This window comes from Macaca mulatta, chromosome 2 (genome assembly GCF_049350105.2).
Source record: "Macaca mulatta isolate MMU2019108-1 chromosome 2, T2T-MMU8v2.0, whole genome shotgun sequence".
NCBI lineage: Eukaryota > Metazoa > Chordata > Mammalia > Primates > Cercopithecidae > Macaca > Macaca mulatta.
This window is the reverse complement of record NC_133407.1, coordinates 112,242,534-112,262,159: the sequence shown is the minus strand read 5'-3', so window position 1 is coordinate 112,262,159 and position 19,626 is coordinate 112,242,534. Positions and strand designations below refer to the sequence as shown.

At 44.7% G+C, this 19,626-nt stretch overlaps 1 protein-coding gene and 2 long non-coding RNA genes across 9 annotated transcripts in view; all 3 read left to right on the top strand.

Moving 5' to 3' along the window:
• PRKAR2A (protein kinase cAMP-dependent type II regulatory subunit alpha) overlaps positions 1-19,626 on the top strand; it is a 106,890-nt gene that overhangs the window by 6,101 nt on the left and 81,163 nt on the right. The gene's annotated exons all lie outside the window — the stretch shown is intronic.
• Positions 107-1,014, top strand: LOC144339188 (uncharacterized). The gene is made up of 2 exons (XR_013413947.1): positions 107-571; positions 877-1,014. It is a non-coding gene; the product is annotated as an uncharacterized LOC144339188 (long non-coding RNA).
• LOC144339200 (uncharacterized) lies at positions 9,125-15,117 on the top strand. The gene is made up of 2 exons (XR_013413959.1): positions 9,125-9,475; positions 14,476-15,117. It is a non-coding gene; the product is annotated as an uncharacterized LOC144339200 (long non-coding RNA).

The following is a 19,626-nucleotide window of genomic DNA, read 5'->3' as shown; positions in this document are numbered from 1 at the left end:
TTTTTTTTTTTTTTTGGTAACAGCTTTATGGAGATATACTTCACATACAAATCAACTATTTAGAGTGTGTAATTGGTTTTTCATATCTGTGCACAGCCATCATCATCTTTTTTTTTTTTTTTTTTTTTTTTTTTTTGAGACGGAGTCTCGCTTTTGTCGCCCAGGCTGGAGTGCAGTGGCGCGATCTCGGCTCACTGCCAGCTCCGCCTCCCGGGTTCACGCCATTCTCCTGCCTCAGCCTCCGAGTAGCTGGGACTACAGGCGCCCGCCACCTCGCCCGGCTAATTTTTTGTATTTTTTTTTTAGTAGAGACGGGGTTTCACCGTGTTAGCCAGGATGGTCTCGATCTCCTGACCTCGTGATCCACCCGCCTCGGCCTCCCAAAGTCCTGGGATTACAGGCTTGAGCCACCGCGCCCGGCCCTTTTTTTTTTTTTTTTTTGAGACGGAATTTTTCTCTTGTTGTCCAGGCTGGAATACAATGATGCGATCTCAGCTCACTGCAACCTCTGCCTCCCGGGTCGAAGCCATTCTCCTGCCTCACCCTCCTGAGTAACCAGGATTAGAGGCACGTGCCACCACGCCCGGCTAATTTTTGTATTTTTAGTAGAGATAGAGTTTCACCATGTTGGCCAGGCTGGTCTTAAACTCCTGATCTCAGGTGATCAGTCTGCCTTGGCCTCCCAAAGTGTTGGGATTACAGGCATGAGCCACTGCACTTAGCCGACCATAACCATTTTTTTTTTTTTTTCGAGATGGAGTCTTGCTTTGTTACCCAGGCTGGAGTGCAGTGGCGCGATCTCCGCTCACTGCAAGCTCCGCCTCCCGGGTTCACACCATCCTCCTGCCTCAGCCTCCCGAGTAGCTGGGACTACAGGCACCCGCCACCATGCCCGGCTAATTTTTTGTATTTTTTTTAGTAGAGATGGGGTTTCACCGTGTTAGGCAGGATGGTCTTGATCTCCTGACCTTGTAATCCGCCTGCCTCAGCCTCCCAAAGTGCTGGGATTACAGACGTGAGCTGTCACGTCCAGCCCCATAACAATTTTTAGAACATTTTTTGTCACTCCAAAAAAAGTCCCATACACTGTTTTTTGTTTTTTGTTTTGTTTTGTTTTCTTCTTTTTTTTTAAGATGGAGTCTCTCTCCATTGCCGAGGCTGGAGTGCAGTGGTGAGATCTCAGCTCACTACAACCTCTGCCTTCTGGGTTCAAGCAATTCTTGTGCCTCAGTCTCCTGAGTAGCTGGGATTACAGGCATGTGCCACTGTGCCCAGCTAATTTTTGTAGTTTTAGTAGACGGAGTTTCACCATGTTGGCCAGGCTGGTCTCGAACTCCCAACCTCAGGTGATCTGTCCTCTATGGCCTCCCAAAGTGCTGGGATTACAGGTGTGAGCCACCTCCCGGCCCCCATACACTTTAGTCATCACCTTACCAACACCCTCATTCTCCTCATCCCTCGGCAACCTCTAATCTACTTTTGTCTCTCCCATTTGCCTATCCTGGGTATTTCATATAAAAGGAATCATATAATACGTGTTTTTGTTGTTGTTGTTGTTTGAGCGGAGTCTTGCTCTGTCGCCCGGGCTGGAGTGCAGTGGCAGGATCTCAGCTCACTGTAGGCTCCACCTCCTGGGTTCATGCCATTCTCCTGCCTCAGCCTCCTGAGTAGTTGGGACTACAGGCGCCCGCCACCATGCCCAGCTAATTTTTTGTATTTTTAGTAGAGATGGGGTTTCACTGTGTTAGCCGGGATGGTCTCGATCTCCTGACCTCGTGATCCGCCCACCTTGGCCTCCCAAAGTGCTGGGATTACAGGCATGAGCCACCGTGCCCGGCCAATATGTGGTCTTTTGCCGTTGACACTTAGCATAATGTTCTCAAGGTTCATCCATGTTGTAAGCATGTACCAGTACTTCTGTGTTTTTTTTTTTTCCCTTTTTCTACTTGTTCTAAATAAACTTCATTTCTTTTTATTGCTAAATACCATTCTGTTGTCTGGAAATACCATTCATTTCTGGATATACCATTTATCCATTCATGTGTTGATGGACATATAGATTGTTCCCACTCTTTGACTATTGTGAATAATGCTGCTACGAATATTTGTGTGTACACGTTCTGTGTGGACCTCTTTTCATTTCTCATAGGAGTAGAATTGCTGGGCCATATGATAGCTCTATGTAACCTTTTGAGGAATTGCTAGCCTGTTTTCCAAAGTGGCTGAACCATTTTACACTCCAACCAGCAGTGTTTTGAGGGTTCTAATTCCTCTACATCCTTGTCTGAACGTATCTGTCTTCTAAAATTATTATAGCCAAACTAGTGGGTGTGAAGTGGTACCTCATTGTGGTTTTGAGTTGCATTTCTCTAATGACTAATGATGTTGAGTGGGCATCTTTCCATGTATTTGTCATTTGCATTTCTTCTTTTTATTTTTTAAGATAGGGTGTCACTCTGTTGCCCAGGTCAGAGTGTATTAGCACAATCATAGGTCACTACAGTCTTGAACTCCTGGGCTCACGCCACCATACCTGGGCTCCTGGACTCATGCGCCACCTTACCTGGCTAATTTTTTTTTTCATAGCTGGCTAATTTTTATTATTATTATTATTATTATTTTTGAGATAGGGTCTCTGTCACCCTGGCTGGAGTATAGTGGTACAATCACAGCTCACTGCAGCCTCACCCTTGCAGGCTCAAGCAGTCCTCTCACCTTAGCCTCCCAAGTAGCTGGGACTACAGGCAGAAACCTGTAATACCCTGGCTAATTTTTGTATATTTTGTAGAGATGGGGTTTCACTATGTTGCCCAGACTGGTCTTGAACTCTTGACCTCAGGTGATCCGCCTGCCTTGTCTCTGAAAGTGCTGGGATTACAGATGTGAGCCACTGTGCCTGGCCTCTGGCTAACTAAACATATATATATATATTTGTTTGTTTGTTTGTTTGTTTGTTTTTGGTAGAGATTGGGTCTCATTATGTTGCCAGGGCTGGTCATAAACTCCTGGCTTCAAGTGATCCTTCTGCCTTGGCCTCCCAAAGTGCTGGGATTATAGGCATGAACCATTGTGTCCAGCCTTTTCACTTTTTTGATGTCCTTTGAAGCACAAATGTTTTTAATTCTGATGAAATTCGATGTGTTGTTTTTCTTTTCTTGTTTGTGCTTGAGGTGTCGTATTTAAGAAACCATTGCCAAATCCAAGGTCATGAAAATTTACCCCTGTATTTTCTTCTAGAAGTTTATAGTTTTATCTTTTACACTTAAGTCTTTGGTACATTTTGAGTTTTTTTAATATATATATATATATATATTTAAAAAACTTTATTCTTTTTTTTTTTTTTTGAGATGGAGTCTCACACTGTCGCCCAGGCTGGAGTGCGCAATAGCACAATCTTGGCTCACTGCAACCTCTGCCTCCTGGGTTCAGGTGATTCTTCTGCCTCAGTCTCCCGAGTAGCTGGGATTATAGGCACCTGCCACCACGCCCGGCTAATTTTTTGTATTTTTGGTAGAGATGGAGTTTCACTATGTTGATCAGTCTGGTCTTGAACTCCTGACCTCGTGATCCACCCACCTTGGCCTCTCAGAGTGCTGGGTTTACAAGCGTGAGCCACTGTGCCTGGCTGAGTACTTTATTCTTTTGCATGTAAATATCCAGTTGTTCCAGCACTGTTTGTTGAAAAGACTGTTCTTAGGCCGGGCGCGGTGGCTCAAGCCTGTAATCCCAGCACTTTGGGAGGCCGAGACGGGCGGATCACGAGGTCAGGAGATCGAGACCATCCTGGCTAACACGGTGAAACCCCATCTCTACTAAAAAAAAATACAAAAAACTAGCCGGGCGAAGTGGCGGGCGCCTGTGGTCCCAGCTACTCGGGAGGCTGAGGCAGGAGAATGGCGTAAACCCGGGAGGCGGAGCTTGCAGTGAGCTGAGATCCGGCCACTGCACTCCAGCCTGGGCGACAGAGCCAGACTCAGTCTCAAAAAAAAAAAAAAAAAAAAGAAAAGACTGTTCTTTTCTCACTTAATTGTCTTGGTACTCTTGTTGAAAATTGATTGTTATGCATGGACTCAGTAACATGGGGGAAAAAAAAGAAAATGGATTGACTGTAAATGTGTCTGTTTCTAGACTCAGTTCTATTCTATTGATGTATATGTCTGACCACATGCTAATATCACATTGTCTTGATTACTGTAGATAACTCTGTAGTAGGTTTGGAATCAGGAAGTATGAATTTTCCAAGTTCGTTCTTTATTAGAATTGTTTTGGCTATTTTGGGTCCCTGGAATTTTTTTTTTTTTTTTTTTCCTGAGACTGAGTCTTGCTCTGTCACTCAGGCTGCGGTGAGGTGACACGATTGGCTCACTGCAGCCTCCGCCTCCGGGGTTCAGTAATTCTCCTGCCTCAGCCTCTAGGCATATGAACTACCACACTCATATGCCGACCTCATGATCTGCCCGCCTCGGCCTCCCAAAGTGCTGAGATTAAAGGCATGAGCCACCACAACCGGCCACACTTGGCCATTTTTTTTTAGGAGAGATGGGGTTTTGCCATGTTGGCTGAGTTGGTCTCGAATAGGGGATATGTTTTGCTCATTAAGGATCTTTTTATAGTGGTTCTTGGTGCACTGCCTATGAATTAGCCCTGATCCTCAAGGAGCTGCTTAAAAAATAAAAAAATTGTTTTGTAAAAATTTTAGATGATGTACTTTTAGGAATCATTATAGGTGTTGGGACAGCTGTTTTGTGTCTCTTAAAGCGTGTGTCTTGCTAGGACTGTTCTTGTATATTGTATATTCACTAAGTTTTTCTTGTGTAATTTTTCCTATTTGGTGTAAAATTTAGTACATGTTTCTTTGGAATTAAAAGAAAAAATATGCATGTTCAGAGGCTGGTAACTAAAACTTTTAGCTTATTTATTTTGCACTTGAGGTGCCATTTAATGAATTTTAGATCTGAAAACAAAACAAATGGCTTTTTTCTCGGTCCAAGCCCAGATAGCTGCCTGAAAATTTGTCAGCAGTTTTTTGTTTCTGTTTTTGTTTTTGTTTTTGTTTTGAGATGGAGTCTCGCTCTGTCACCCAGGCTGGAGTGCAGTGGCCGGATCTCAGCTCACCGCAAGCTCCGCCTCCCGGGTTTACGCCATTCTCCTGCCTCAGCCTCCCGAGTAGCTGGGACTACAGGCGCCCACCACCTCGCCTGGCTAGTTTTTTGTATTTTTTAGTAGAGACGGGGTTTCACCGGGTTAGCCAGGATGGTCTCGATCTCCTGACCTCATGATCCGCCCGTCTCGGCCTCCCAAAGTGCTGGGATTACAGGCTTGAGCCACCGCGCCCAGCTGTTTTTGTTGTATTTTTTGAGATGGAGTTTCACTCTTGTTGCCCAGGCTGGAGTGCAATGGCACGATCTCAGCTCACTGCAACCTCCGCCTCCCGGGTTCAAGCAATTCTTCTGCCTCAGCCTCCTGAGTAACTGGGATTATAGGCGCTTGCCACCACACCCGGCTAGTTTTTGTATTTTTTACTAGAGAATTTCACCATATTGGCTAGGCTGGTCTCGAACTCCTGACCTTAGGTGACCCACCTGCCTTGGCCTCCCAAAGTGTTGGAATTACAGGCGTGAGCCACTGTACCTGGCCTAATTTGTCAGCAGTTTTAAGATGTGATGATCAGAAGATACTGTGTGCGAAGACAGTTACTAACGATGTAGAAATTTGGATAAAGATTTTTTGGAGGCTGGGTGTGGTAAGGCTCACACCTGTAATTCCAGCACTTTGGGAGACCAAGACAGGTGGATCACATGAGGTCAGGAGTTCGAGACCAGCCTGGCCAGTATGGTGAAACCCCGTCTCTACTAAAAATGCAAAAATTAGCCAGGTGTGGTGGTGCACACCTGTAATCCCAGGTACTTGGGAGGCTGAGGCATGAGAATTTCTTGAACCCGGGAGGCAGAGGTTGCAGTGAGCCAAGATTGAGCCACTGCACTCCAGCCTGGGCAACACAGTGAGACTCTGTCTCAAAAAAAAAAGAAAAAATATTTTTTGGAGGCTGAGGTGGGAGGATCGCTTGAGGCCAGGAGCCCAGGACCAGCCTGGGCAACATAGCAAGACCCCATCTCTACAAAAAATATAATAGCCAGATGTGGTGATGCACGCCTGTTGTTGTAGCTACTAGAGAGGCTGAGGTGGGAAGATAACTTGAGCCCAGGAAGTCAATGCTACAGTGAGCCATGATCATGCCATTGCATTCTAGCCTGGATAAGAGCAAGACTCTGCCTCTAAAAAAAAAAAAAAAAAAAATTTTTTGGATAAACCAGTGGCTAGAGAGTTATTGTTCAGTTTGAAATGTTATACAGTCAGGCCGGGCGCGGTGGCTCACGCCTGTAATCCCAGCACTTTGGGAGGCCGAGGCGGGCGGATCACAAGGTCAGGAGATCGAGACCACGGTGAAACCCCGTCTCTACTAAAAATACAAAAAATTAGCCGGGCGCGGTTGTGGGCGCCTGTAGTCCCAGCTACTCGGGAGGCTGAGGCAGGAGAATGGCGTGAACCCTTGAGGCGGAGTTTGCAGTGAGCTGAGATCCGGCCATTGCACTCCAGCCTGGGCGACAGAGCGAGACTCCGTCTCAAAAAAAAAAAAAAAAAAAAAAAGAAATGTTATACAGTCTTGCACTGCATAATGATGTTTTGATTAATGAGGGATTACATTATAAAATGGTAATCCCCTAAGAGTATAATAGAGCTAAAAAATTCCTATCTCTTAGTGACATTATGATGTTGTGTTACAACACATTACATGTTTGTGGTGATGCTGGTGTAAACAAACCTACCCTGCTGTCAGTTGTATAAAAGTATAGTGCATATAATTATGTATTTTACATCCCGGGTCCCCACCCCCTGGGCCATGGACCGGTATTGGTCTGTGGCCTGCTAGGAACTGGGCCGCACAGCAGGAGGTGAGCAGCGGGCAAGCAAGTGAAGCTTCATCTGTATTTATAGCTACTTCCCTTGCTTGCATTACTGCCTGAGCTCCATCTCCTGTCAGATCAGTGGTGCATTAGATTCTCATAGGAACGCGAACCCTGTTGTGAACTGCACATGCCAGGGATTGGTGGTGCGCTCCTTATGAGAACCAAATGCCTGATCTGTCACTGTGTTCCATCACTCCCAGATGGAACTGTCTAGTTGAAAGAAAACAAGCTCACGGCTCCCACTGATTCTACATTATGGTGAGTTGTATAATCATTTCATTATATATTACAATGTAATAATAATAGAAATGCACAATAAATGTAATGTACTTGAATCATCCTGAAACCATCCCCCAACCCTTCTCCAATTTTCATGGAAAAATTGTCTTCCATGAAACCAGTCCCTGGTGCCAAAAAGGTTGGAGAGTGCTGTAGGACGTGATCTTGATAATGATAATAACTATGTTATTGGTTTATGTATTTAGTTATACTGTACTTTTAATAATTGTTTAAGAGTGTATACCTTCTACTTATTAAAAAAAGTTAATTGTAAAACAGCCTCAGGCAGGTCCTTCAAATGGTATTCCAAAAGAATGCATTGTAATTAAAGGAGACGACAGCTCACAGCTCCATGTGTGTTTTTGCCCCTAAAGACCTTCCAGTGGTACAAGATGTGGAGGTGGAAGACAGTGATATTGATAATCCAGACCCTACGTAGGTCTAGGCGGTCCTGATTCTATGTAGGACTAGTCTAATGTATGCATTTGTGTCTTAGCTTATTTATTTATTTTTTGAGACGGAGCTTCACTCTTGTCGCCCAGGCTGGAGTGCAATAGCGCAATATTGGCTCACTGCAACCTCTACCTCGCAGGTTCGAGTGACTCCCTTGCTTCAGCCTCTCGAGTAGTTGGGATTACAGGTGTGTGCCATCATGCCCGACTAATTTGTTCTTTGTATTTTCAGTAGAGACGGGGTTTCTCCATGTGAGCTAGGCTGGTTTCGAACTCCTGACCTCAGGTGATCCACCTGCCTCAACTTTCCAAAATGTTGGGATTACAGATGTGAGCCACCGTGCCCAGTTTGTGTCTTAGTTTTTAACAAAAATGTTTAGTGTGTGTGTGTGTGTATATATATATATATATTTTTTTTTTTTTAATTTATTTTTGAGATGGAGTCTTGCTCTGTTGCCTAGGCTGGAGTACAGTGACGCGATCTCGGCTCACTGCAACATCTGCCTCCCAGGTTCAAGCTATTCTCCTGCCCCAGCCTCCTAAGAGCTGGGACTATAGGTTCGTGCCACCATGCACAACTAATTTTTGTATTTTTAGTAGAGACGGGGTTTTGCCATGTTGACCAGGCTGGCCTTGAACTCCTGACCTTAGGCGGTCTGCCCACCTGGGCCTCCCAAAGTGCTGGGATTACAGGCGTGAACCACTGCACCCAGCCTTCATTTTCATTTGTTTCTGTTTTAATAGGAGATTTTGCTATGTTGCCCAGGCTGGTCTCAAACTCTTGGGCTCAAGTGATCTGCCTGCCTCACTTGAACTGGGTGCAATGGCTCACACCTGTAATCCCAGCACTTTGGAAGGCCAAGGTGGGTAGATCATTTGTGGTCAGGAGTTTGAGACCAGCTTGGCCAACATGGTGAAACCCCGTCTCTACCAAAAATTAAAAAAATTAGCCGGGTATGGTGATATGTGCGTGTAGTCCCAGCTACTTGGGAGGCTGAAGCAGGAGAATTGCTTGAACCTGGGAAGCGGAGGTTTCAGTGAGCTGAGATTGCACTACTGTACTCTGGCCTGGGCGATAGAGTGAGGCTCTGTCTCAAAACAAACAAAAAAAAAACAAGAAGAAAACAAAGTACTGGGATTATAGGCATGAACCACTGTATCCGGTTTTAAAAAAAGAAAAAAAGGCTTAAAGGATAAGAATGTAAATAAATTTTTCTTTCTTTTTTTTTTGGAGACAGGATCTCGCTCTGTTGCCCAGGTGCCATCAGAGCTCACTGCAACCTCAGCTTTTTGGGTTTAAGCAAGATCCTCTCACCTCAGCCTGGAGTAGCTAGGACCACAAGCACTGGCCACCACACTTGGCTAGTTTTTTTCTATTTTTTTGTAGAGATGAAGTGTCACCACGTTGCCTTGGCTGGTCTTGAACTTTCGGGCTCAAGCAATTCTTCTGCCTCGGCCTCCTAAAGTTCTTGGATTACAAGTGTGGGCCACTGTTCCCATCCAACAAAATATTTTTGTCTACCTGTACAGTGCCTTTGTGTATTAAGGTAAATGTTATTACAAAAGAGTCAAAAAGAAGAGCTGAGTGTCTGTAGTCCCAGCTACTCTGAGGCTGAAGCAAGAGAACTGCTTGAGCCAGGAGTTTGAGGCTGTTGTGGACCATGATCTCACCTGTTGGTAGCTGCTGCAGTCTAGCCTGTGCAACATAAGGAGACTTAATTTCTTTAAAAAAAGAAAAAAAGAAAAAAGTTAGAAAAAAATTTAAAGTTAGGCCAGGTGCAGTGGCTCACACCTGTAATCCCAGCACTTTAGGAGGCAGAGGCGGGTGGATCGCCTGAGGTCAGGAGTTTGAGACCAGCTTGACCAACGTGTTGAAACCCTGTCTCTATTAAAGATACAAAAATTAACCAGGCGTGGTGGTGGGGATCTGTAATCCCAGCTACTCGGGAGGCTGAGGCAGGAGAATCACTTGAACCTGGGAGGTGGAGGTTGCAGTGAGCCAAGATCGCACCATGATTGCACTCCAGCCTGGGCGACAGAGCAAGACTCCATCTCAAAAAAAAAAAAAAAAAAAAAAAGGCCGGGCGCGGTGGCTCAAGCCTGTAATCCCAGCACTTTGGGAGGCCGAGATGGGCGGATCACGAGGTCAGGAGATCGAGACCATCCTGGCTAACACGGTGAAACCCCGTCTCCACTAAAAAAAAAAAACGAGCCGGGCGAGGTGGCGGGCGCCTGTAGTCCCAGCTGCTCGGGAGGCTGAGGCAGGAGAATGGCGTGAACCCGGGAGGTGGAGCTTGCAGTGAGCGGAGATCGCGCCACTGCACTCCAGCCTGGGCGATAGAGCGAGACTCCGTCTCACAAAAAAAAAAAAAAAAAAAAAAAAATGAAGGTTTATAAAGTAAAAGTTATATTAAGTTAAGGTTATAATTGAAGAAAAAACATTTTTTATAGATTGTATAGTCTAAGGATACAGTGTTTATAAAGTTTAAGTTAGTGTACAGTAATGTCCTAGACCTTCACACTCACTTACCACTCACTGACTTCACCCAAAATACCTTCCAGTCCTGCAAGTGCCGTACACAAGTGTGAAATTACTTTTATATCATATTTTTACCATACATTTTCTATGTTTAGATATACAAATAGCCTAGGAGTAATGGGCTTTACCATATATTCTAGGTGTGTTGTAGGCTATACCATCTAGGTTTGTGTAAGTACACTCTGTGATGTTTGCAGAATGATGTAATTGCCTAACGAATTTCTCAGAATGAAGGGATACATGTGCTTTTGTTTTTTCGAGGCATCCAGTATTTTTTTTTTTTTTTTTCATCAAACTCAGTGGTAAGAATTGTCATGTTGTTTTTTGGGGAAGATTATTGGAACTTTGTGTTTGGTGACTCCATGATTTTTGATAGGGCAGGTGATGTGTCTTGGCATTTCTAGACCAAGCATCCAACGCTGAACTAGTGGGTTGGTTTCTCAGCCCAAACAAAAAGAAGCCCTATGTTGGTGGTGGTACTCCAGGGCTTTTTTGTAGCCATCATCAGATAATTCTGGATATGGTTAACTTTAATGCACACCAAATTTAAAAAATGCTTAGTAGATGAGTGGTATCTGAAATCCTAACAATTTTCAACAAGACTGCTCTTACTTCAGAGTGGAGTTTAATGCCCCTTAAATGAGTGGGCATCAGTGGCCTTGCATATCTTTTTCTATGTTAATCTTTATTTTTGTAAGTTGACTAGAGAGGTTTTTTTTAATTACTTTTTTTTTTTTTTTAATTGACAACCCTATTCACCTAGAGTAGAGAGTTTTAAGTTTGTTTTTTGATGTATAATAAAGAATGTGACCAGCCTTTTTCCTGGGGTTCCTGGCATTGTATGTCTAAAACCTTTGGAATTTTCCAAGTGATAGAAATATCTTTCTTTGTTATTCGTGAGCCTTTTGGATCATACCTGAGTTTATGTTAATGAGATGATTCAGGATGGGGACTTGTCACCAGAAAGACCAACCATGTGATTAGAGGGCTGATGTTTTGAGGCAGTCTAATCTCTCGGGAGAAAAAGGGGGCTGGAGGTTGAGTTGAGTTATGTGGCCAATGATTCAATCATGTCTATATGAAACCCCAGTAAAAACTCTGAACACAAAATTGGTGGATCATCCTGGTAGGTAAATTCATTGATGGGCTGGGAGGGTGATTCCATGGGGAAAGGGGACAGAAGTTTGTGTTCAGGACCCTTACAGACCTTGCTGTGTATCTCTTCATTTCACTGGCCCAAATTTGTATCCTTTATAATAAAACTGTAATTGTAAATACAGTGCTTTTCTGAGTTCTGTGAGTTCTAGTGAATGTTGAACCAGAGGGGTCATGGGAACCCCTGAAGTTTTTTGAGACAAGGGTCTTGCACTGTCACCCAGGCTGGAGTGCAGTGGTGCGATCATAGCTCACTGCAGCCTTGACCTCCTGGGCTCAGGCAATCCTCCTACCTCAGCCTCCCTAGTAGCTAGAACCAGAGGTGCGTGGCACCACATCTGGCTAATTTTTAAAATTATTCATAGAGATGGGGGCCTCTCTATGTTGCCCAGGCTGGTCTCAAACTCCTGGGCTCCAGTGATCGTGCTGCCTTAGCCTCTCAGTGCTGGGAGTCACTGTGCCCTGCCGGAATCCCTGAATTTGTAATGAGTTGATTAGAAGTACAGGTGTCCTGGGATCCCCAAAGTATAACTACCATCTGAAGTAAGGGCAGTCTTGTTGGGCATCTTGCCTTTTAACTTCTAAAATCTGATGCTAACCACCTAGAGTTAGCATCAGAATTGTATGCAAGTATACCAGTTAGTGACAGAATAGTTTTATATTCCTATTATATATAATTCTACTGAAATTAGGCGCCAGATGTGAATTGATGACAAGACATATACCAGAAGGGGGATGTGGCCTTTGGTCCTTTCCAGCTTGGGTAATAGGAAATCATTCTTTCAGTCTATTTTTTAATTGAATTTAATTTTTTTCTTTTGAGACAGAATTTCTCTCTTGTCCAGTCTGGAGTGCAGTGGCGCAATCTTGGCTCACTGAAACCTTTGCCTCCCAGGTTTAAGCAATTCTTGTGCCTCAGCCTCCCAGGTAGCTGGGATTATAGGCACATGCCACCATGCCCAGCTAATAATTTATGTTTTTTTTTTTTTTTTTTGAGGCGGAGTCTCGCTCTGTCGCCCAGGCTGGAGTGCAGTGGCCGGATCTCAGCTCACTGCAAGCTCCACCTCCCGGGTTCACACCATTCTCCTGCCTCAGACTCCCGAGTAGCTGGGACTATAGGCGCCCGCCACCTCGCCCGCCTAGTTTTTTGTATTTTTTAGTAGAGACGGGGTTTCACCGTGTTAGCCAGGATGATCTCGATCTCCTGACCTCGTGATCCACCCGTCTCGGCCTCCCAAAGTGCTGGGATTACAGGCTTGAGCCACCGCGCCCGGCCAATAATTTATGTTTAATGTCCATGCGTGCCACGGTCTGTACGCGACAGAAGGTAGCAGGAAAGTCTCCATCCTTACTCCTTAGGAGTTTTTAGTGTGATGCAGTAGACATGTGGATCGTGCCTGTGAATCGCCACGGCTCTTCAGCCTGAGCAACATAGCAAGACTGTTTCTTAGAAAAAGAAAATCAGGTCTGGCGCGCTGGCCTCATGCCTCTAATCCCACCACTTTGGGAGGCGAAGGTGGGCAGATTCCTAAGGTTGGGAGTTTGAGACCAGCCTGACCAACATGGAGAAACCCCATCTCTACTAAAAGTACAAAAATTAGTCGGACGTGGCAGTGTATGCCTGTAATCCCAGCTACTCGGTAGGCTAAGGCAGGAGAATTGCTTGAACCTGGGAGGCAGAGGTTGTGTGCGCCATTGCACTCCAGCCTGGGCAACGAGTTGAAACTCCGTCTCAAAAAAAAAAAAAAAAAAAAGAAATCAGTGTAAATTCAATAATTTAACCATATTTTATATGTTTGAGTTCATTGCTTTTTTTTCCTTTTTCTTTTTTGAGATGGAATCTCACTCTGTCACCCAAGCTGGAGTGCAGTGGTGCGATCTCAGCTCACTGCAACCTCCGCCTCCTGGGTTCAAGTGATTCTCCTACCTCATCCTCCCAGGTAGCTGGGATTACAGGTATGCGCCATGACGCCTGGCTAATTTTTGTATTTTTAGTAGAGACAGGGTTTCCCATGTTGGCCAGGCTGGTTTCAAACTCCTGACCTCAAGTGATCCTCCCGCCTCGCCCTCCCAGAGTGTTGGGATTACATGGGCATAAGCCATTATGCTTGTCCTCATAGCCATTCTTATTCAACTTTTATTTTAGGTTCAGGAGGTACATGTGCAGGGTTTTTTTTTTTTTTCTTTCTTTCTTATGATTTTGGAATGTACAGATTTGTTACAGGTGTAAAGTTCATATCACCTGAGGTTTGGGATATGAATGATCTTATCACCCAAGTAGTGAACATGGTACCTAGATAGGTAATTTTTTCAACCCTTACCCTGCTCTTTTTTCTTTTTTTTTTTTTTTGAGACAGTCTCGCTTTATTACCCAGGCTGGAGTGCAGTGACATGAACTCACCTCACTGCAACCTCTGCCTCCTGGGCTCAAGCAATTCCCCTGAGTAGCTGGGATTATAGGCATATGCCACCATGCCCAGCTAATTTTTGTATATATATTTTTAGATGGAGTTCTGCTCTTGTCGTCCAGGCTGGAGTGCAATGGCATGATCTCAGCTCACTGCAATCTCCTCCTCCCAGGTTCAAGTGATTCTCCTGCCTCAACCTCCGAGTAGCTGGGATTACAGGCGCCTGCCACCGCGCCTGGCTAATTTTTGTATTTTTTTTTTTTTTTTTTTTTTTTTTGAGACGGAGTCTTGCTCTGTCACCCAGGCTGGAGTGCAGTGGCCGGATCTCAGCTCACTGCAAGCTCCGCCTCCCGGGTTTACGCCATTCTCCTGCCTCAGCCTCCCGAGTAGCTGGGACTACAGGCGCCCGCCACCTCGCCCAGCTATTTTTTTGTATTTTTTAGTAGAGACGGGGTTTCACCGTGTTAGCCGGGATCGTCTCTCGATCTCCTGACCTCGTGATCCTCCCATCTCGGCCTCCCAAAGTGCTGGGATTACAGGCTTGAGCCACCGCGCCCGGCCAATTTTTGTATTTTTAATAGAGACATGGTTATTCCATGTTGGCCAGGCTGGTCTTGAACTCCTGCGCTCGAGTGATCCACCTGCCTTAGCTTCCCAAAGTGCTGGGATTACAGGTGTGAGCCACCATACCCAGCCCCGGTCCTTGTTCTTACTTGATGTTCATATTATCCTGTCATTTTGTAGTGGTAACCTCTTCAAATTTCCTCCTGATTTCCTTTTGCTATGGTCTTAGTAGACTTTCATAGTGTCCTTGATTTCTGGTAGAAGGTTTTTTTCCTATCTTTTTTTTTTTTTTAGAGACAGGGTATTTCTCTGTTGCCCAAGCTGGACTGCAGTGGTGTGATCATGGCTCGCAGCAGCCCTGACCTCGCAGGTTCAAGCAATCCCCCCACCTCGGCCTCCCCAGTAGCTGGGACCACAGACGTGCACCACCGTACCCAGCTAATTAAAAAAGTTTTTTTTGGTAGAGATGGAGTCTCCCTATTTGCCCAGGGTGGAAGATGTTCAAGTCTTGTTACATTTTTGGTTTTAGACTTGCGGTTAGAAAAAACTCTCCAACCATGTTTTTCTTCTCCTCTCACAGTACCACAACAGTCATCAACATAGAAGACTTCTGTGACCAAATAAGTGTGTTTTTCCTCCACACACCACTCAGCAGACACCAGCTGGGTATTCTCACGTTTATTTCTGACTGTCTTCCTGGAGACAGCAACAGATATCACAGGTTGAGGGCTCAGCCCATAAGACAGCACCCCCTCCCGACCCCCTTCAGACACCAGTCCCAAGTATGATTTCTGAAAAAACTGCAGATTTTCTTGAGTTCTTATCTTTAGAATATACCTTATTAGGATTTCCAGTTAAAGTCGCTTGAAGGGTCAGGCACGGTGGCTTACACCTGTAATCCCAGCACTTCAGGAAGCTGAGGTGGTCGGATTGCTTTGAGCCCAGGAGTTCAAGACCAGCCTGGACAACATGGTGAGACCTTGTCTCTATGGTTAAAAAAAAAAAAAAAAAAAAAAGTCACTTAAAATAGTCCTTTGTGTGATTCTCTTTCCAATTCAGTATATAGTAAGTTTGCTTTATGCTTTAGGGATTGCTTTTTCTAATTTAATTTAATTTTATTTTATTTTATTATTATTTTTTTTTAATTTTTTTTTTTTTTTTTTTTTTTTGAGACAGAGTCTTGCTCTGTCGCTCAGGCTGGGGTGCAGTGGCCGGATCTCCGCTCACTGCAAGCTCCGCCTCCCGGGTTTAGACAATTCTCCTGCCTCAGCCTCCCGAGTAGCTGGGACTACAGGCGCCCGCCACCTCGCCCGGCTAGTTTTTTTTTGTATTTTTTAGTAGAGACGGGGTTTCACCGTGTTAGCCAGGATGGTCTCGATCTCCTGACCTCGTGATCCGCCCGTCTCAGCCTCCCAAAGTGCTGGGATTACAGGCTTGAGCCACCGCGCCCGGCCTCTAATTTAATTTTATAATTGTTTAAAATATTTGTGATTCCAAAGCCAAATCTGTAAAACAAGGTATATTCAGAGAAAACTGGCTTTCTACCCTTGTAGCCTCCACTCAATTCTTTCCTTCCTCTATAGCAGTGGTTTTCAGCCTTGGGAGCTTTTAAACAATATTGATGCGGTGGCCCCACATCCAGTCAAGGCCATGATTGCACCACTGCACTCCAGCCTGGGCAACAGAATGAGACCTTGTCTCAAAGGGAAAAAAAAAAAAAAACCCAACATCCTGGGGCATCAGGAACATGTTTGACTTGGGATCTGCGTATTATTCTATGATTCAGATGTACTAATTGGCCTGATTTGTTATTTTCATTTGATTACTAGTCTGTAACATGTGTCTTGTGTTTTAATTACAGAATATGTGAAATTTTGTTCTTAGGAAAATGAGAATGACTTAATTTTGCTTATTTGCTTTTTCTTTTATTAGAGTATAATTTTTTTCTTTTGGCATCAGTTACTGCCGCCATTTTTTCCTTCTCTTTGCTCTAATCTAAGCATATAGATTCAATTCAGTAGATACTGTGAGTGCTAGCTGGTGTTCTATCAATTTGAAATGGTTCTGTGGCCATGGAAGTTTGGGGAATGCTTCTACAGGCTGGGGACACATTAAACAGCTTTATAAAGGGGAGGAACATCATCATATTTATACCCCATGCAAGCTGTGTGAAGAACTGGTCTGAGGCAGGGCCAGGCTGGATGCTGGGAAACTCCATGTTGTTTTTTTTTGAGACAGAATCTCGCCCTGTCGCCCAGGCTGGAGTACAGTGGTGCAATCTTGTCTCACTGCAACCTCTGCCTCCTGGGTTCAAGCAGTTCTCCTGCCCCAGCCTCCTGAGTAGCTGGGATTACAGGCATGCACCACCATGCCCAGCTATAGTAGAGATGGGGTTTCGCCATGTTGACCAGGCTGGTCTCGAACTGACATCAAGTGATCTGCCCGCCTTGGCCTCCCAAAGTGCTGGGATTACAGTCATGAGCCACTGCGCCTGGCCCTGTTTCCATTCTTTTTTTTTTTTTTTTTGAGACAGAGTCTCACTCTGTTGCCTATGCTGAAGTGCAGTGGCACGATCTCGGCTCACTGCAAACTGCCTCCTGGGTTCACGCCATTCTCCTGCCTCAGCCTCCCGAGTAGCTGGGACTACAGGCGCCTGCCGCCGCACCCGGCTAATTTTTTGTATTTTTAGTACAGACGGGGTTTCACCATGGTCTTGATCTCCTGACCTCGTGATCTGCCTGCCTAGGCCTCCCCAAGTGCTGGGATTACAGGCATGAGCCACCGCGCCCGTCCCTTGTTTCCATTCTTAAAAGGGAGTTCTTGACTGTCTTTCAAGGGTATGGTAAAAATTAAAGATAATGTGTGCTAAATACCCAGTGTCTGGTGTGATAACTGTAATTGGTTGTGTAATCGTTTCTATTGATCGTAGAACTCATACCTCTCAAAACCAGGGAACTTGCATATTTAAAAATTCTTGGGAAGTTAGATTATCAGTAAGAATTTTGATTGTAAAATACAGAATTGTGACAGGAAAAATAGCAATGGCTGGAAGGGAGTGGGGATGGGTAGGAGGAGGTATTTCCCTAGTTCTGGGAAAGCCTGAAGCAAAGCTGGTCTTTACAGCAGAGAATGATCCTTTTAGGTCTAGATAGCTGGTGTTCCTAGAGTTGAAGTTTCTGCCCCTGTGTAAGTAGTGCTCTGTGTCATCTCTGACTTGACCCACAATCCCTACCACTCCTTGCTCTGATCTTGCTACAGTCAGATCCTATACTTAGGGAGACGTTCTTTCTCTTTCTCTGAGGCATGGGTTATGCTGGACTAATCATTCCACCCTTGACCTACTGTTACAGCCTGTGTGTTTAGGAGTAAATGGGGGAGTAATTAAAATTGTGTGATTGGAGATGGTCATGGCATTGCCCCTGACATAAGGAGCCTGGAGGAGCAGGAACTGTGAAGTTTATTGGTTCTATTCTGGACCTATTGAATTTCAAGTCCAACCCATGGAGTTGGAGTTCCAGCTGGCATTTAGCCAACATTGGGAATGTGGGTCTGGAGAGCGCAATGGTCATGAGTCAAGCTCACTTTTTCACATTTCTTTTCCTTTGCATATGCCTTCCCTTCTGCCTGGAATGCTGTCCTCCCCTTCTTGTTTCTCTGCTGAACTGCTACTTGTCTTTTATCAACCAGTTCAAGGGTTTCCTTTTCTGCACAGCAACAACCCTATGAGGTAGGTGCTGTTATTATCCTGGTTTTGTAGATGAGGAAAGTGAGGCGCAGAAGTTAAGTAACTTATTCAAGGTCACACTGCTAGTAAGTGAGGTGACTGGATTTGAACCCAAGCAGCCTGGCTCAGAATCTATGCTTATAAGTGCTTCATTCATACTGGTTTCTAGGTACTTGGTAAGGACTTACCATATGAATCAAGTGTTCATAGTAGTCATCTGTGTGCAAGAGAGTTAAGGAGGCAGGTTCTCTGTTTTAGGACAGTATTTCCAGTGAGACAAAAAGCAATCCCCAAATGTTTCCTAATGTGTTTCCTTTTCTCTGTTCCTGTTACCATTCAAGCTTTCTTCATTTTTTGTTAGGACTATTATAGTAGGCCCATTACTGGTCTTCCCACTGCATGTCTTATTCCATTGGTGATATTACTATTAGAATAGTCTTTCCCAAATGCATGTATGACCCTCTTATTCCCTTGTGGTAGATCTACTCCATTGGCTCCACAGTGCCTAAATCTGTTCCTGATCCAAACAAAAGAGTAAGCTATTCTGTATCCCCAGTTTGGAATATTCCAGAGAAGGAATGGCTTGGGTTGGGTCATATTCCCTTTTGGGAATAAGTTACCATGTATGTTCTATGCTTGTTCCAAGCAAGTTACCTTGCATGAGAACACTGATTTGCCCAGCTTGGATCATGCACCCTCTCCTATGACCAAGTTGGAAGTGGCAGGCAGAGTGAGAAGTCTGTGAGAAAGCCACTCCTAAAGGATAACTCTGGTTATCTAGCTAGAAGGAGGTGGGGGTTTGGAGTAGTGTCACAGGAGGTAGGTTGACACAGTGGTATGGCTAAACACTGTTGTGGCCTTCAGCTTCCCCACTGCCTTCCTGTGTTATTTCAGCAGATGTCCACTCTGGTCAGCACTGGGACAGGGGAGGATAAGAGTGCTCTTGACTATAGGAGCTTATCATCTGTCTGGTAGGGGCAGCAGTAAGCAAGCAGGCAACATGATCCTTCTGCAGGAAAAAGCTGGGGGGATTCTAATAAACATTGTATTGCTAAGGATTCATAATTAAATAATGAAATGGTGGAATTTATTTCAAAATATGTAAAACAAACATTTTATTGATTCACACTTTTACTTTTCCTCAGTTGTCAAATTTAGATGACTCAGATTCTGGCTTGACCACTTTCTAGCTGTGTGACCTTGGGTACAATTCTCTGAGTCTCAGTCTCCTCAGCTACAAAATGGGATGGTAATAGGGTTGTTGTGAAGGGTATATGTGATGATGCATTTAAAATGGTTGGCATAATACTTGCACATAGTGGGACTCAAAAGTCATAACTAACAAAAAATGTTTGAGGCTGGGTGTTGTGGTTCACGCCTGTAATCCCAGCACTTTGGGAGGTCAAGGCGGGCGGATCACCTGAAGTCAGGAGTTCGAAACCCGCCTGGCCAACATGGTGAAACCCTGTCTGTACCAACAATACAAAAATTAGCCAGTTGTGGTGGTGGGCACCTGTAATCCCAGCTATTTGGGAGG